The 18,712-nt window shown below is 36.0% G+C and overlaps 1 protein-coding gene across 1 annotated transcript in view; it reads right to left on the bottom strand.

Annotated features, from left to right (window-relative positions):
* Positions 1-779: 779 nt before the first annotated feature.
* Positions 780-18,712, bottom strand: part of HDAC9 (histone deacetylase 9) — a 974,909-nt gene continuing 956,976 nt past the window's right edge. The window contains exons 26-27 of the transcript XR_004627984.1: positions 3,264-3,351; positions 780-922 (exon numbers count right to left, since the gene is read on the bottom strand). The gene's annotated coding sequence lies outside the window, so the exon portion shown is untranslated. The remainder of the gene's footprint in view (positions 923-3,263; positions 3,352-18,712) is intronic.

The raw sequence follows: 18,712 nt of genomic DNA, 5'->3' as shown, positions 1-18,712 counted from the left end.
TTTCAAGCACAGTCACTGGCTTCATCCTCACAGTTATTAATCTGAAAGAGCCTTGAATCTGGATTATTCCTTGGCATCACCATATGATTTACTGTTAACTCCATGTTTGACAATTCTGGCTGTGATATGCCACTGAACATTCATGTTTTAATATCCTCTTGGGACACCATCTCATAATTTACTTTTAATTTTAAAATTCAGTGGGGCAGGGATCTCAACTCTGCTTTTGCAAGTAAAGTCACTTATGTATTTTATTCCGGAGGGAGTATGTATATATATTTTTAATAGAGAGGACTTCATAATAAATGAGACTATGGTTTTCATCTGAGAATAATTGTACATTTGAAACAAAATAATTTATTAAACAAAGACTTATTTGTTTCAATTTTCTTTCCTTCATCTTATATTCCTTTTGAGTTTCTAACGTGGAACCTATCTGGCCAAGTGAAGGATTATTACCAAAAGCCAAAAGCCAAAAAAAAAAAAAAGTTCTGGAGCAATTCTAGTATCATACATCCTGAAGCTGTCATTAGTCCATCTTACTGTCAGTTATACATAAAAAGAAAAATATCTTGGGTGTGTATCTTTCTTGTTTTCTAAGTTTAGAAATTCTCAGATCCAAGATATGTAATTTAGAAAGTTTAGAAAAAGCTGTTCCTTATATAACATTGGTTTTACCATATCAGGGGTAGAAATCTTTGTGATATGCCCATTTTCTTTATCTGTACATACCATCTAGGTTCTCCGCTTAGTTTTGATCTGCTCCAGAAGAAATATGCATAAACAAGCAGGAGTAATGATGAAAAGAAGTGAAAAACTCGTTGATCTTATTTTGCCTGCGTCTGAGAGTCTAGAATGTGTATCACATCTTATCATTGTCAGTCTCTCTCTTCCATGAAATCGCCATTGCTTTGTGCTCTCTCTACAAATGAAGCCACATTGGAGAAAGAAGGTGAAGTTTTAGCAACATGAAATGATGAAAGATACTCAAGATTTTTTCCTGCTTTATTAGATAATCTAAGCATTTTTGCTCGTCTTTTACACAGAGCAATCCAACCCTGAAACCTGGCCTTTTCATTGGCATATGTATCTTTGTTTTGAGGTTATGAGGTCTTCTTGCATTATTGATTCTGCCGTAAATGAAAGTTCCATTTGTGATGTGTAGTTGAGTTAGTTTAGGATATAAATGAAAAGAGAACAAGTCTAGTCTAAACTCCACCACTTACTAGCTGTGTTATTTGCCAACTGAATTTATCTGGGCATCAGGTTCTCTAAGATTGGTGAGAATGGTAGATTTTATCACAAGCATTATCATTCTGTCATTCTGTGATCTAATATCTCTGATGATGTTTCAGTAAAATACAGTTTTAAATTACAATTGCAAAGTAATTTATCAAGACATTTTCTGTCAGATGGCCACATTTTAAATCTATAAGATCTATTAAAATGTTGTATTTTCTAAAAAATTATAACTTAAAAATTGTGAAATAAAACATCTTTAAAAATCCAAAAACTTATTCTAAACTTCAAATTACTAGAGTTAAAAAACAAAAATAAAAACTCGAAATCTGGGAGCAAATGCAAAAGCAGTGATAAGTCGATAACATCTCTGCTTTTAAAAGTCATTTGCTAATAGTTTACTATTTTCTTGTTAAAGGAAGGCATTTGTTATTTATCCCTTGGATCAAAGATTATTTCTATCTTAAATAATTCATAAGCTATCTTTATTTGTCAATATTCATCTTATTCAGTAGTTCATAGCTATGTTATATGTCTATGAGGGACAATGAGTGTATATGTTTACGTACAATTAGCATGCTTATTACTGATAATGAAAATAATAAATACAAGAATGTATATTGGCTTCGAGACTTCTTTAAGGTATTAGTTCACAATTCTTCATCAAAATTTCCTTTTTCACATATGACATCAAAGTGAGGGTTTATAACTTGAAACTTTTCTTAGGATTCATTCTCTGAAGTATTTCTGTTTCTTGTTTTGTTTTGTGGTCACTAACCACAGAGAAATTTGTCTTTTTTACATATGCTGGAAATAATTTACTGCTTTTAGAAATATTAAACCACAAAAAAACCCCAATGTTAAAGAAACATTATGGGTCTGCCGAAGCCCTCAAAAAGCCAGGAAATTGAGAGTTAATGCGGAAGCTCTGATCTGGCTCTATGTCCAAGGGACTTTAGACCTCTGAAGAATGACAGGTAGCACCCAGCCCACATACATGCAAGTATTAAAAAAACAAAACAAAACAAAACAACAAAAAAACCCCCACAGTATTGACAGGAGGATGTGGTAGAGGGCACACACGATTAGTGCAATTTATCTGAGACATTAATACTCACATTGACTTACTATAAAATAATACTCTTCATAAGCACCAATTCTTGCCTAAACTTAATCCATAGACAAAAATTACTAAAGTCTTTTAAAATGACAATGCAGATTTTGATCCATGATATAGATGTATTTATCGGTAGGAACTTTATAAAAATTGTATTCTTAAATGAATTTTTAGAAGTAATATTCACTTGTACAATCTTTGCTTTTGGTGTATGGAGAAACAATGCTTTCAAGTGCATCTATTTTACTGATTTCACTTAAGAGGACAGAGATCCAGGTTATTCACACAGATTAGGTCTCAGGAAATAAAGTTTCCTCTATGTACATAACACAGAAGGCAAAAGTTCAATCGCTGTAGTGTATATATATATTTTTAAGGTGATGTTTCCCAAATATTATCTCACATATAATCCTGTAGAAACTGAAATTCATAAATCAGAGTAAATTCCTATTGATGAAAACATTTAATCCCATTTGTAATTACATTGTATGGAATTGATTCAAACAGTGTAACACTTTTCCTCAAGAACTTATACTCGACTGTTGTTTCCATTTTAATATTTAATTACTATTTAGTGCAGAAAACGTATTTTGAATTTTTAATGAAAACATCTATATTAAAAGTGGTTTTACTTTTAAAAATTATTAAATACATAAGTTATTATCACAATTTAAGCCTACTTCATAGCAAATTATATCATTCCATTCAGTACAATGCTTTAAATTTTTGAAATCTATAAATTGAGAAAGATTTACAATTTTTGTATTATAGATACATCCTTGATGGTATCGTTCAAAGTGAATTATCATATAACAGTAATAGTATACTTTAAAAGTATTTCTGTTGCACTGGAGTTTTGTGAAAATAATTACAAAACAATGATAAATTTATGTATTGCTTCACTTACCATCATATTATTTGCTTTCTTCGTAAATGAAAAAGAAAGGTGGTAAGAACCCAATGTATCAGATACTTAAAGTAAGCACATTTGGAATCTGAAAGATAAAGAATTGAATCAGAGAGCATAAACTGCTTCCAATTTTAATTAAGAAAAATAATTTTTGTTTTTAGATATAGACATTACCTCACCAAATCTAGTTTTTTTTCATTTTAGAGCTCTGTTTTAAAAGCAAATAGACTGTAAGAATGCGACATAATGGATGATATATTTAAGAAGTACTCATTTCTCAATATACATTTCAATTTATTGAACACTGATAATTCAACTGCCTACACTAGTGATTTCAGAAACTCCTGGTAAAATAACAATCCTTTAGTGAGAAACATTTAACAACCTATTAAGTCGGAGCTAAATTATTTTTATACTTCGAAAAGGATTAATTATTGCAGTCTAAAAACACTTTCCACCCTAATTGAATTTTTATATATTAGTTTAGATCTAAAATCTTACTTTCTGTACTTGAACATAGAAATGTTTAAAACATATTATTGGAAAAAAGTTATATAATGACGTTTTCCAGATTCAGGAGCATAATTACAATTTTTCACGTGCCATATTCCAAATCGTAGATTTGATCAGGTTGCAGTTCATGTATAAATAAATGAAATTATTCAATCTACTTTTCAACGTAGTTTCCCTCCTCCCATAAACACAGGAAACACGTTACCAGGCAGAAAAATTAGTACACGAACAAAAGTTGTCATAACGCACTCCTAAAGATTAAACTTTGTGAGCGTAAAAATCACAACTTTACAAATAAGAATCATTTTGCCTTTCTATTCTGGGCTTAAAGGAAGACATTTGACACATTTACATGGCAAACTTAGTCAACGTTTGGAAATGCTTTGTAGTGGCCAAAAGCTGTGCATTTCCTTCTGTTGACCTGATTTTTTTCTTCCAATAAAGTTAATTAATAGAAGATGCATCAAACAGGATTATTGCAGATGTGCACATACTGCAGTGCTAATTGCTCTTATTTTTTACAACCCAGTCCTGCACATGCTTTAATTTATATTTGCCTGAGTTAGCTTTTTAGAGTGAATTAGCGGCACTCTGCCACACACTGAATAGTAATGTGCTTGCATCACTCGATTATCTCAGATGTGTTATTGTCTAGAATCCATGCTCCTAATTTCCTTACCACCCACACCCATCTCTTTCCTCTGTTTGGAAGGCTGATTTGTGTTAAGAAGGGACCACCAAGCTATTAACTCTAGGACATAACTGGCATTGTTCATAGAGAGCGGGGCTTATGATCATATCACATTTTAACTCTTCCAGCAGCATTATCCTTGTTTCCCCAATGCTTTCAAGAGGCAATAACTCCAAATGCCTCGCATGGAAATGATAAACTGCCTGTTGTGCCTTTTCTTTGAAGGAGTTCTCCTGCAGAGTATCATATTTAAATAAATTGCCATTGAGTTTAGCAAGCAGCACAATCATGCCCATTGAGGTAGAGTCTTTTGATCATATTTTGTAATGCAATCAAGGATCACATGAGGATTCTCGAGCGGGCCGGCCTTGCTGTGTGCTAAATAGGCGACAGGAGAAAGAAAACATTAATTACCCTGAATCCCACCGACATAACAAAGCACACCTGTGTCCCAGATACTCCAGACCCTAAGGCAGTGGTTACATGTACGACCAAAGTAACTCTTTTCACTTGATTGATCCATAATTTCAAACTACCGGATTTTTAAAAAATTGCCGATATATTCAAATTGTCAAAAAAGGTAAAATGCGTGCACATAGCCACAGCGTTTATGTATTTTTATGTAATGGAATGTCCTGGATAGGAAGCAGGAGATGTGGGTTCTAGGTCCACCTCTTTGTTGACATCTCTGCCATTAGTCTCCTCCTCTGTCACGCCCTCTCAGAAGTTAGTAGGACAGGCACAGTAACTGCCTACTTACTAGAACAGTTGTCTTGAGGGTTGCCTGAGAGATTTGTTAAGAAAAACTTTATAAATATAACGGACTTTACAAACGTGCTGTTCTGATAACTGTGTGGATATGTGTGGCACAGACTGTATACGAACGTTGTCCCATTCTCATGATCTTTTTGCAAACATTTTTACAGTACTGATGTTTCTGGATTAAAAAAAGTATTTAGGGGTCTTTCATTTACCAAAGATAAAGAGGCACTAGTAGGGAATTTCTAACTGACAGAGTAATTGAGGAAACTTGGGGACACTGTTGAACTTCAGTCAATGGATTTAAAAACACGCAGCAGATGTGGACGTGGGGCTTGTAAGGAATTTCCTGCTCTGCTGGCCCAGCATTCCGAATTTCTGTTAAAGTCTAAGATATCAATGAGACAGAACTAGTCTATACCACCCCAAATCATTCCCTGCTGACAGATACTGTTTATTAACCTGTTACCCTCTCTGCCTTTTTTTTTTTTTATGGCACAGGAGAGAGAGAAATGAAAAATCAAGGAAGTAATTAATAAACATGAAGTTTTTTCAATCTCTTCTAAGATAGTTTGGTAGTTCAGATTTATCTCTGCCCCCAAGAATAGGATGTAACTTTTATGTTGCATTCCAGTGAGACCTCAGAAATCAAATGGAAATACCATTTTTTTCCCCAGAATATTTCTCCTCTTTCATAAAGAAGAAATGTGGAGGTCTGGTCCTAGTCTAATTCCTTACCTCTCTGCCAAAAGGGAATAAAAATACAAGAGGATTGAAGTAGGAAAGCACATCTTTGGTCCTAAATGGTGAAGACTGAGACTCCTTCATAAATGTTTAAAAAATGTTTATAATTCTACCTCCTTACTATGAACTGATGTCACATAACCTGAAAAATAAATGACTGAGAAGGCAAATGGGCTACACGGCTTTCATATTACTTTGGAGCATATGTTAGTTAGCTAGGGCTGGCTTAAGAAAGAATCACAGGCTGGACTGAAGCAACAAAAATGTATTCTCTCACAAGTTTGGAGGCTAGAAATACAAGCTCCAGGTGTGGCAGTGTGGGTTTCTTCAGAGGCCTCTCTCCTGGGCTTGTAGATGGCTGTCTTCTCCCTGTGTCTTCACATAGCCACTCTTCTGTGTGTTCCTATGGCCTACTCTCCTCTTCTTGTAAGGACACTGGTCATATTGCATGAAGCCCACCCCAATGACCTCATTTAATCTTCCCTCCTTAAAAACTCTATTTCAAAATGTAGTCACCTTCTGAGGTACTAGGGAGTTAGGACTTCAGCATGTGAATTTTGGGAGGACACAATTCAGCCCATAACAGAGCCCCTTTTGCCCAAAGAGTACTGAAAATTTTACTTGAAATACCTTGAAAAGAAATCTCTTCCCTCAAGTCCTATTGACATTGCAGAAAACATAAAATGTATTCAATTTACAATCCTGCCAATACAGGTAGGATTCCTAGGAGACCTAGTGATGATTTTTGGATTAAAAAAAAAAAACCCAGCTGGAGTAATTAATCAAAACCTAAATTAAAATCAGAAGTGGCAAATCCACTAAATGATAAAAATTTAAATAATCTAAGAAACACTTTTTTTCATTGTATAAAGGAACAGCTACTTCAAACATCTGTTCTTTTTTAGGTCGATCTGCACAAATAATCCACAGTCCCATCTATAACCCTGTCTTATATTTCTCCATAGCCTTTGTTTCTTGCCTCTCCAACCTGGTAGCTCTGCCCCCATCATCCTCACCCCATTTAACAAGTGTAAATTTTATGGGGATAAAGTGTTGTCTGTTTTGGTCACCTCTGTAATGCCAATGTTAGCCATACAACAAAAATTAAGTAAATATTTCTTGAATAAGTAGCAAGGTTGTTGCTAAACATTAGGGGCTAGGAATTTGGAGCTCCGAGGTACTCTCTATTGCATCTTATACTTTGTGCATTGCAGGCGCAACAACAAATATCTGGGTCTCCTCTAAGTCCATAGTGCTTAGCTAAAGCAGATCTTTATAAACGACTCGAAAAAAGTCTGGTGCAGTCTCAGTCAGATCATGAAACATTTTGATTAGTAGACATACCTGTGAGCCAATCACTTCATCAGACAAAAAATCAGTTGTTTAAAAGTCAGCATACTTCCTATCCATATACACATTACCTCTAATTCTTAAAGTAACCACAGAGTGATGCATATAATCCTCATTTTACAAATGATGTAATAAAGTTCAGAGAGGTTAAGTAGCTTGCCCAAGATTTCACAGCCATTAATGGACAGAGCCAGGATTTCAACTTAAGTTTGTGAGTTTCAAGGCCCTGTGAGCTCACCCCTATCCAACTTCATTTCTAGTCAAAATGGCCACTCTAATGTGGTTGGGGACCCATATCCAGTTAGAGCCTGGTAATATTTTTAAGTATCCTGCTTTCTTAGAAAGGTAAAAGAATTGTCAAAATACTACCCTTCTCAGTAAAGTCAAACAAAAATATGGGCTTGTTGTTATAAATACAACATGTGTAATTAAAAGCTGGGTGGTATTTTCTGAAAAGAAAGGAAAATCATCCATTCTTTCTCAACCAATTTTCTCATAACTTGACTTCAACTAAACCTTATTAATCAGGACAATGAAGAAAAAATTCACAAGACCCATGAGTCAGCCCATTTCAGATTCTCAGTGTCAGCATATGGCCTCAAAGCCCAGACGCAGTATTTTCACATGATGCATCTCTGACTATTTATTACAGGGGAGGTAGGAGAAGAGGAAAGCAGTCTGTTTTGTTATCCATCCAGGAACACAGTTAATTGTCTTCATTCCCAAAGGCAACTTGGCAGTTTTGGGCTTGGTGCCCACATTGTTCAAGCTGCGTTTGTTCTCACGTCTCCAGAAGGGCTTTAAAAAAAAATATTTTAAATATTCCTGTTTCTTCATGTCCCCTTCCCACCCTCTAGAGAAATCGTTTAAATCATATGATTGATCTAATTTAGGCAGGACTCTGCTATGGCTCTCAGCAGGGAGACTTGTTTTCTTTTAACTTTATGGTACTTTATATAGGACCCTTTAGTCATTTTTATATAATTTCTAGCAATCTGCAATCCCAGAGTCTCATCAGTTTTTTAAATTCTTTGTAAATTGAATATATACACAACTGAAAGTCTTTCTTTCCAGCCATAAGCAAAGTAAGGCCTAAAAATAAATTAAATTTTCCTTTCCATCCATATTTAATTCTATTGATTGTATTTTAATATGGGGGTAGAAACGATATGTTTGGGGTCCATGTGTATACTCATTATATATAGAAGGCTTTCAGTAAATGGTTGGTGAGTTGAATTAATATGCTGGCCATGTGGCTTATTCACTTGCCCCAGATCCCTCCTTCACTGTCACATACTTGTGAGGCCTGTGGCCTCCAAAGTCTGTTTCTTCGATTCACATCTCCCCTGTGGCTGCTCAGCCATATGATGTTTTGCAAGGCGCTCAATCTCTTTACACTTAGTTTCCCCATTTGCTAAGTGGACAATAATGGTGTGCAAGTTAAATATGATTACCTATCCATGGAAGATTTAGACCAGTGTATGTCACATCATACTCCCTAATAACTATTTGGTTTTGTTGTTATTGTGGTTACTACTATCATCACAGAAGATGTGACCAAAAAAAAAAATCACTCTTCATTTTTGAGGAAAGGAAGGAACGCTATCTATGAACTCTTCTCCTTGTGGTTCTGTATATGTTTGGAGCTGAGAATCCCTCAGCTTTCTAATGCCAACATGGCTACCGCACAGTTAACATACAAACTTGCTACCCTAAATCTAAATTTGTTGTTAGCTTTGCCCACACTTCTAATCCTTTCCCAACCACACTCACAAATGCAAAAGTGTGTGTGTGCAGAGAGGGTAGAAGGTTGGACCTTCACTCCTAAATAACATTAGTTCATTGGGATGAATGGTTTTCCCTTCACCTTTTCCCCTTCCCTCAGTAAATCTGATTTACTCATAGTAACTCAGGAGCAGTTGAGGTAAGGATGACTACTCCCCAGCAATGGAAAAGGTTGTAGAACTGTTTCTGACTTAATAATAGGAAGGTTCCTGTTGAGTGGAAGAGGAGGTAGGCTGTCCCTTGATGGCTAGGACCAAACATTATTCTCAAAGTCTTTATGCAACTGATCATTTTCAAATATTTTTTTTCAAAACCTTACTGACTACTCAAAGTTTTAAGGGTAACATAATAAAAAGGCATATTTTCTTGGTTACTAACCACATTATCCATCCTGCCTCTACAAGGAAGGACACTTGTGGTAACCCTTCTCACCCCCCACCAATGCCCCAGCCACAAGAAAGAGAACTAGTGCATAGCATGTTATGGGTGCTATGTGTTACTTGACATATGGCTAAAAACTTCAAGCGTTTGAACTTGCTATCTTGCTCATCAGTGTCACACGTAATCTACTTCATCATTCAAATCAGAGGAAATAATATGTTCCGCATTTTTATAAAATGTAGGACTCCCTTGCAATTCCTGAGATCTGAGTTTGGAACTGGAAATGACCCTTTCCAGAACTAAGTTAAAACTAATGTTGTCAAGCACAGCATCATGGTTCAGAGGGAAAGAAGAAAAACATCAAACTAAGGTTCACCACGTAAAAGTTTTGCCAGTCCCTTTAGTCATCAAATGCCTCCTTAGAAACCATGTTGATGAATTACATGTAAATGCATCAGAAACAAAGGTATTATTAACACAAGGCTTCAAAGGAAAAAATATTGGGCCACGCGTTCTTTCAAATTTTCTAAATATTTTTCAGTTTTACAACTGATAGGTTGAAAAGTGGATTTTTTACAGCATTATTGAACTATAGTTCACATGCCATACAGCTCATCCATTTAAAGTATACAAGTCAATGATTTTTAGTATATTCACAAATATATGCAAAGACTACCAGAGTCAATTTTCAAACAGTTTCACTATTTCAAGAAGAAGCCATTTATTATTTAATGATCACCTCCCAATGCTCCTTTGCCCACCAGCCCTAAGCAATTAGCAATCTACTTTTGTTTTTATTGATTTGCTTTTTCTAGACATTTCATGCAAATGGAATTATGTACTATATAGTCTTCTGTGACTGGCTTCTTTCATTTAGCATAATGTTTTCAGGGTTCATCCATGTTGTAGCATGTATCAGTATTTCACTTATTTTTATGGCCAAATAATATCCCATTGTATATGGATATACCGCATTGTATTTATCTATTCATCAGCTGATGGAATATTGGGTCCTTTCCACTTATTAGCTATTATAGGTACTACTATTATTAATGTATAGGTACAAGTCTTAGTTTGGATATATGTTTTCATTTTCTTGGGACTATAAGAGTGGGATTGCTGAGTATTATAATAACTCTATGTTTAACTATTTGAAAACAAAATAACTATTTTTAGAGCTGCCAGAGCGCCTTCCATTGTGGCCTTACCATTTTACATTTCCCCCAGCAGTGCATAAGGGTTCCAATTTTTCCACATTCTTGTCAGCACTTGCTATAATCTGACTTTTTGATTGTAGCCATTCTACTGTGTATGAAGTACTATCTCATTGTGATTTTGATTTGCATTTCCTTGATAAGTAATGATGTCAAGCATGTTTTCATGCAATTTCTGGTCATTTGTGGTATACCTGCTTTGGAGAGTTGAGTTATCTTTGTGTTATTGAATTGTATGAGTTCCTTGTGGATACAAGTCCCTCATCACATATATGATTTGCAGACGTTTTCTCACATTCTGTGGTTATTGTTTCCATTCTTGCTAGTGCCCTTGAAGCACAAAAGTGTTAAATTTCGATGAAGTCCAATTTACCTATTTTTTCTTTTGTTGTTCATGCTTTTAGTCATATCTAATAATTCATTGCCAAATTCCAGGTCACTGATACTTATCACTTTTTTTTTTTTAAGATTTACTTATTTATTTTGGAGAGACAGAGAGAGAGAGCACACAAGAGAGCACGGGGAGAGGAGCAGAAGGATAGGGAGAGAGAGAATCTTAAGCAGGTTCCACAGCCAGCACAGAGCTTGACACATGGCTTGATCTCATGACCCTGAGATCATGACCTGAGCCAGAATCAAGAGTCGGTCGCTTAACCGACCGAGCCACCCAGATGCCCCTCATTATGTTTTCTTCTAAGAGTTTTATACTTTTAGTTCTTTTTTTTTTTTTTTTAAGATTTTATTTATTTATTTGACAGAGATGGAGACAGCCAGCGAGAGAGGGAACACAAGTAGGGGGAGCAGGAGAGGAAGAAGCAGGCTCATAGCAGAGGAGCCTGATGTTGGGGCTATCCCATAACGCTGGGATCACGCCCTGAGCCGAAGGCAGACGCTTAACCGCTGTGCCACCCAGGCGCCCCTATACTTTTAGTTCTTACATGTATGTTAATTTGTGTACCTGTTATGAGGTAAGGGCTCAATTTCATTCCTTTTTGCATGTGGCATCATATGTTGAGAGAACTATTTCCCCACTGAATGGTCTTAGAACTCTTGCTGAAAATCAGTTGCTCCTAGACACATGGGATTATTTCTGGACTCTCAATCTTATTTATTTGATCTATATGTCTATCCTTATGCCACCACTATACAGCCTTGATTAATGTTACTTTGTAGTAAGTTTTGAAATTGAGAAATGTGAGTTTTCCTACTTTGAATTTTTTCCCCAAGATTGTTTTGTCTATTTCAAATCCCTTGAACTTCCATGTAAACTTTAGAATTAGCATGTCAATTTCTACAAAGAAGTTAGCTGGGATCCTAATAGGGAGTGCATTGAATCTATACATGAATTTGGGGAGTATTTCCACCTTAACAATATTAAATTTTCCAGTCCATGAACATGGAGATTTTTTCCCATTCATGTAGATATTTTAAATTTCTTTCAGCTATGATTTTTAGTTTTCAGAATAAGTTTTGGACTTCTTTCATTAAATTTATTCATGAACACTTTATTGTTTTTGATACTACCATAAATTGAATTTTTCTTAATTTTATTTTCAGATTGTTCATTGCAAATTATGGAAACTATTGATTTTTGTAATGATGCTGCAACCTTATGAACTCATTTATTAGTTCTATTAATTTTGTTTGCTTGTTTATTGTTTTAGTAAATTTCTTAGAATTTTCTATAGACAAGATCTGGATGTCTTTTATTTCTTTATAGTACATAATTCTTGGCCCCTCCAGTATGATTTTGAATAGAAGCGGTGAAAGTGGACATCCTTGTCAAGTTACTGATCTTGGTTGGGGGGAAAGTATCATGTTTTTTAATATTAAGCCTTATGTTAGCTGTGGATTTTAAGTAATGCCCTTTATCAGGTTGAGAAGATTCCCTTCTATTCCTAGCTTTTTGAAGTTTTTTATCATGAAAGTGTGTTAGATTTGTCAAATGCTTTTTCTGAGTTTATTGAAGTGATGTGTGGTTTTGTTTTTATTCTATTGATATGGTATATTACATTAATTAATTTTCAGATAGTAAAGCAACCTTGCATTTCTGGAATAAATCTCACTTTGTCATGGTGTATAATTATTTTTATATGTTGCTTTATAGCTAGTATTTTTTGAGAACTTTTGTATACATACTCATCAGAGATATTGGATTATAGCTTTCTTGTGATTTTTTGGTTTTGGTATCTAGATAATACTGGCCTCATAGACTGACTTGGGGAGTATTTTCTCCTTTTACATTTTTTGAGAAAATTTGTGAAAAATCGATATTATTTCTATTTCTTTAAATGTTTGGTAGAATTCATCAGTGAAGCCATCTGAGTCTGGACTTTTCATTGTGCATGAATTTTTGATTACCAATCCAGTCTCTTTACTTGTTAAAGTTCTATTCAAGTTGTGTATTCTTAGACATATTCAGAGGACTAAATGAGAAGAACATGCCACCAAGGATACTTTATTCAGCAGGCTGTCATTCAGAATGGATGGACAGACAAGGAGCTTCCAAGACCAGCAGAAACTGAAAGAATATGTGACCACCAAGCCAGCCCTACAAGAAATATTAAGGGGGGTTCTATAAAAGTAAAAAGACCCCAAGAGTGATAGGGAACAGAAATTTACAGAGACAATCTATAGAAATAAGAACTCCACAGGCAACATGACGACATTAAAATAATATCTCTCAATAATCACTCTCAATGTGAATGGCCTAAATGCTCCCATAAAACGCCACAGGGTTGCAGATTGGATAAAAAGACATGACCCATCCATATGCTGTCCACAAGAGATTCATTTTGAACCTAAAGACACATCCAGACTGAAAGTGAAGGGATGGAGAAACATTTTTCATGCCAACAGACCTAAAAAGAAAGCTGGGTAGCAACTGTCATATCAGACAGATTACATTTTAAGCTAAAGACTGTAGTTAGAGATACAGAAGGATACCATATTTTCTTAAAGGGTGTATCCAACAAGTGGATCTAATGATTATAAATATCTATGCCCCCAACAAGGGGCAGCTAGATAGAACAGCCAACTCTTAACCAGAATAAAGAGACATATAGATAATACTACGTTAATAGTAGGGGACCTCAACACTTCACTCTCAGGAATAGACAGATCATCTAAGCAGAAAATCAACAAAGAAACAAGAGCTTTGAATGACATACTGGACCAGATGGACCTCATAGATATATACAGAACACTATACCCTAGAACAACAGAATACTCATTCTTTTCAAATGCACATGGAATGTTCTCCAGAATAGACCATATACTGGGTCAAAAACAGGTCTCAACTGATACCAAAAGACTGAGATTATTCCCTGCATATTCTCAGACCACAATGCTTTGAAACTGGAACTCAATCACAAAGAAAAATTTGGAAGAAACTCAAACACTTCAAAGCTGAGAACCACCCTGCATAAGAATGATTGGGTAAACCAGGAAATTAAAAGAGAACTTAAGCAATTTATGGAAACCAATGAGAATGAAAACACATCGGTCCAAAACCTATGGGACACTGCCAAGGCGGTCCTAAGGGGAAAATACATAGCCATCCAAGCCTCACTCAAAGAACAGAACAATCAAAAATGCAGTCCTTATATTCTCACCTTAAGAAGCTGGGGATGGAGCAGCAGAACAGGCCTAACCCATGCACAAAAAGACAACTGATCAAGATTAGAGCAGAGGTCAATGAATTAGAAACCAGAAACACAATAGAGCAGATCAACAAAACTAGAAGCTGATTCTTTGAAAGAATAAATAAAATCGATAAGCCACTGGCCAGACTTATTCAAAAGAATAGAGAAAGGACCCAAATTAATAACACCTTAAGAAGCTGGGGATGGAGCAGCAGAACAGGCCTAACCCATGCACAAATCATTAGAAACTATTATCAACAACTATATGCCAATAAATTAAACAACCTGGAAGAAATGGATGCCTTCCTGGAAACCTGGAAACTACCAAGACTGAAACAGAAGAAACTGATGATCTAAACAGACCAATTAATCATGAAGAGATTGAAGCAGTGATCAAAAAACTCGCAAAAAAACAAGAGTCCAGGGCCTGATGGATTCCCTGGGGATTCTACCAAACAGTCAAAGAAGAAATAATACCTATTCTCCTGAAGCTGTTTCAAAAAATAGAAAGAGAAGGAAAACTACCAAACGCACTCTATGAGGCCAGGATTACTTTGATCCCCAAACCAGGCAAAAACCCCATCAAAAAGAGAATTATAAACCGATATCCATTGTGAATATGTATGCCAAAATTCTCAACAAGATCCTAGCTAATAGGATCCAACAGTACATTAAAAGGATTATCCATCATGACCAAGTGGGATTCATTCCTGGGATGCAAGGATGGTTCAACATTCGCAAATCGATCGGTGTGATAGATCACATTAATAAGAGAAGAGACAAGGACCGTATGATCCTCTCAATTGATGCAGAAAAAGCATTTGACAAAATACAGCATCCTTTCCTTTTTTTTAATAATAATTTTTTATTATGTTATGTTAGTCACCATACAGTATATTCTAAGTTTTTGATGTAGTGTTCCGTGATTCATTATTTGCGTATAACACCCAGTGCACCTTTCAATGTGTGCCCTCCTTAATACCCATCACCGGCCTATCCTAATCCCTCACCCCCTTCCCCTCTGAAGCCCTCAGTTTGTTTCCCAGAGTCCATAATGTCTCATGGTTCATTCCCCCTTCTTTTTGCCCTCCCTTCATTCTTCCCTTCCTTCTCCTACCGATCTTCCTGCTATTTCTTATGTTCCATAAATGAGTGAAACCATATGATAATTGTCTTTCTCTGCTTGACTTATTTCACTTAGCATAATCTCCTCCAGTCCCATTCATGTTGCTGCAAATGTTGGGTAATCATTCTTTCTGATGGCTGAGTAATGTTTCATTGTATATGTGGACCACATCTTCTTAATCCAGTCATCTGTCGAAGGGCACCTTGCCTCCTTCCACAATTTAGCTATTGTGGACAATGCTGCTAGGAACATTGGGGTGCATATGGCCCTTCTCTTCACTACATCTGTATCTTTGGGGTACATACCCAGTAGTGCAATTGCAGGATCATAGGGTAGCTCTATTTTTATCTTTTTAAGGGAACTCCACACTGTTTTCCAAAGTGGCTGTACCAACTTGCATCCCCACCAACAGTGTAAGAGGGATCCCCTTTCTCCACATCCTCCCCAACATTTGTTGTTTCTTCCCTTGTCAATTTCTGCCATTCTAACTGTCATAAGGTGGTATCTCAATGTGGTTTTGATTTGAATTTCCCTGATGGCTAATGAGTTTGAACATTTTTTCATGTGTATGCTAAGCCACTTGTATGTCTTCATGGGAAAAGTGTCTGTTCATATCTTCTGCCCATTTTTTGATTTGATTATTTGTTTCTCCTGTATTGAGTTTGAGAAGTTCTTTTATAGATCTTGGATACCAGTTTTTTACCTGTAGTGTCATTTGCAAATATCTTTTCCCATTCCGTGGGCTGCCTCTTAGTTTTTTTGACTGTTTCCTGGGCTGTGCAGAAACTTTTTATCTTGATGAAGTCCCACAAGCATCCTTTCCTGATTAAAACCCTTCAGAGTGTAGGGATAGAGGGCACATTTCTCAATTTCATAAAAACCACCTATGAAAAACCTACAGCGAATATCATTCTCAATGGGGAAAAGTTGAAAGCCTTTCCCTTAAGATCAGGAACATGACAAGGATGCCCACTCTTGCCATTATTGTTCAACATAGTACTAGAAGTCCTAGCAACAGCAATCAGACAACAAAAAAGAATAAAATGTATTCACATTGGCAAAGAAGAAGTCAAACTCTCTCTCTTTGCAGGTGACATGATACTTTATATGGAAAACCCAAAGACCTCCCCCCCCCAAAATTACTACAACTTATACAATTCAGTAATGTGGCAGGATACAAAATCAATGCTCAGAAATCAGTTGCATTTCTATACACGAACAATGAGACTGAAGAAAGAGAAATTAGGGAATCGATTCCATTTACAAAAGCACCAAAAACCCATAAGATATCTCGGGATAAATTTAAGCAGATAATTAAAGGATCTATATTCTAGAAACTACAGAACACTGATGAAAGACATTGAAGAAGACACAAAAATATGGAAAAACATCCCATGCTCATGGATCGGAAGAATAAACATAGTTAAAATGTCTATGCTACCCAGAGCAACCTACACTTTCAGTGCCATCCCGATCAAAATACCAATGCCATTTTCCAAAGAGCTGGAACAAACAATCTTAAAATTTGTGTGGAACCAGAAAAGACCCCAAATCACCAAGGAAATGTTGAAAAAGAAAAGCAAAGCTGGGGGTATCACGTTGCTTGATTTCAAGCTATACTACAAAGCTGTGATCACCAAGACAGTATGGCCTGTTACAAAAACAGACACACAGACCAATGGAACAGAATACAGATGCCAGAAATGGACCCTCGACTCTATGGTCAACTAATCTTTGACAAAGCAGAAAAAACATCCAGTGGAAAAAAGACAGTCTCTTCAATAAATAAATGGTGCTGGGAAAATTGGACAGCTATATACAGAAGAATGAAACTTGACCACTCTCTCACACCATACACAAAGATAAACTCCAAATGGATAAAAGACCTGGATGTGAGACAGGAAACCATCAAAATCTTAGAGGAGAACACAGGCTGCAACTCTTTGACATCGGCCACAGCAACTTCTTCCATGACACGTCTGCAAAGGCAAGGGAAACAAAAGAAAAAATGAACTTTTGGGACTTCATCCAGATAAAAATCTTTTGCACAGCAAAGGAAACTGTCAACAGAACAAAGAGGCAACCCACGGAATGGGAGAAGATATTTGCATATGACAGTACAGATAAAAGGCTGACATCCAAGATCTATAAAGATCTTCTCAAACTCAATAAACTAATAAACAAATCATAAAATGGGCAGAAGATATGAACAGACACTTTTCCAATGAAGACATACAAATGGCTAACATACACATGAAAAAATGTTCGAACTCATTAGCCATCAGGGAAATTCAAATGCAAACCACCTTGAGATACCACCTTACGCCAGTTAGAATGGCAAAAATTGACAAGGCAAGAAACAACAAATGTTGGGGAGGATGTGGAGAAAGGGGATCCCTCTTACACTGTTGGTGGGAATGCAAGTTGGTACAGCCACTCTGGAAAACAGTGTGGAGTTCCCTTAAAAAGTTAAAAATTGAGCTACCCTATGATCCAGCAATCGGACTTCCCAATTTTATGCCAAGATTGATCCTATTTGAGAAAGCTCAAGATGATGCTTTTATTTCACATCTTCTACTAAATCTCAGCCCTGTGATGACTATGCTCCTTAAGAAGCCAAATGTTTCTCCACAAAATTGATTCTATTTATATCTGATGTCCATATATGGTAAGAGGCACAGATGTACAGAACTGTCTGCTCAGCCTTCATTTCAGGTGGAGATAATAAAATAGGGGAATCACTAGGTAGGAATAATGGTCAAAGTAGGAAAGTGTCCTGGAATTCTATAGTTGGGTCAGAGAATCAGGCAGAATGGCTAATAATTAAACTTTTGAAGAGTGAGGTGATCATGGTGATGATGGGTGCAGATACCAAGTGGTGAAGTTCACAACTGGGAGAATTGAACACTTGCTCCAGTCTGTTCATAAAGCTTCTACCTTTCCAGAGAACAGGAGCTTTATGAAAGGATTGAGGAAAGAGTTTGAATATTGATGCCACAAAGAGTTGTGAGTTTAGGATACAGATTTTAATCACTATCTAGCATGTGTTTTGAAGACATCAATGAGAGCATTAAGGAACAATTTACATTTTATGTGTCATAAAATTTTGCTTGCAGATAGTACAGGAGTGTGGTCTTTGAAAGAGGGAAACGACGTGCATCAGCTTTCTTTTTTTTTTAATGATTTTTTTTATTATATTATGTTAATCACCATACAGTACATCCCCGGATTCTGATGTA

Source organism: Ailuropoda melanoleuca, chromosome 1 (assembly GCF_002007445.2).
Source record: "Ailuropoda melanoleuca isolate Jingjing chromosome 1, ASM200744v2, whole genome shotgun sequence".
NCBI lineage: Eukaryota > Metazoa > Chordata > Mammalia > Carnivora > Ursidae > Ailuropoda > Ailuropoda melanoleuca.
The sequence above is the reverse complement of the archived record's forward strand: the minus strand, read 5'-3'. Positions and strand labels throughout refer to the sequence as shown.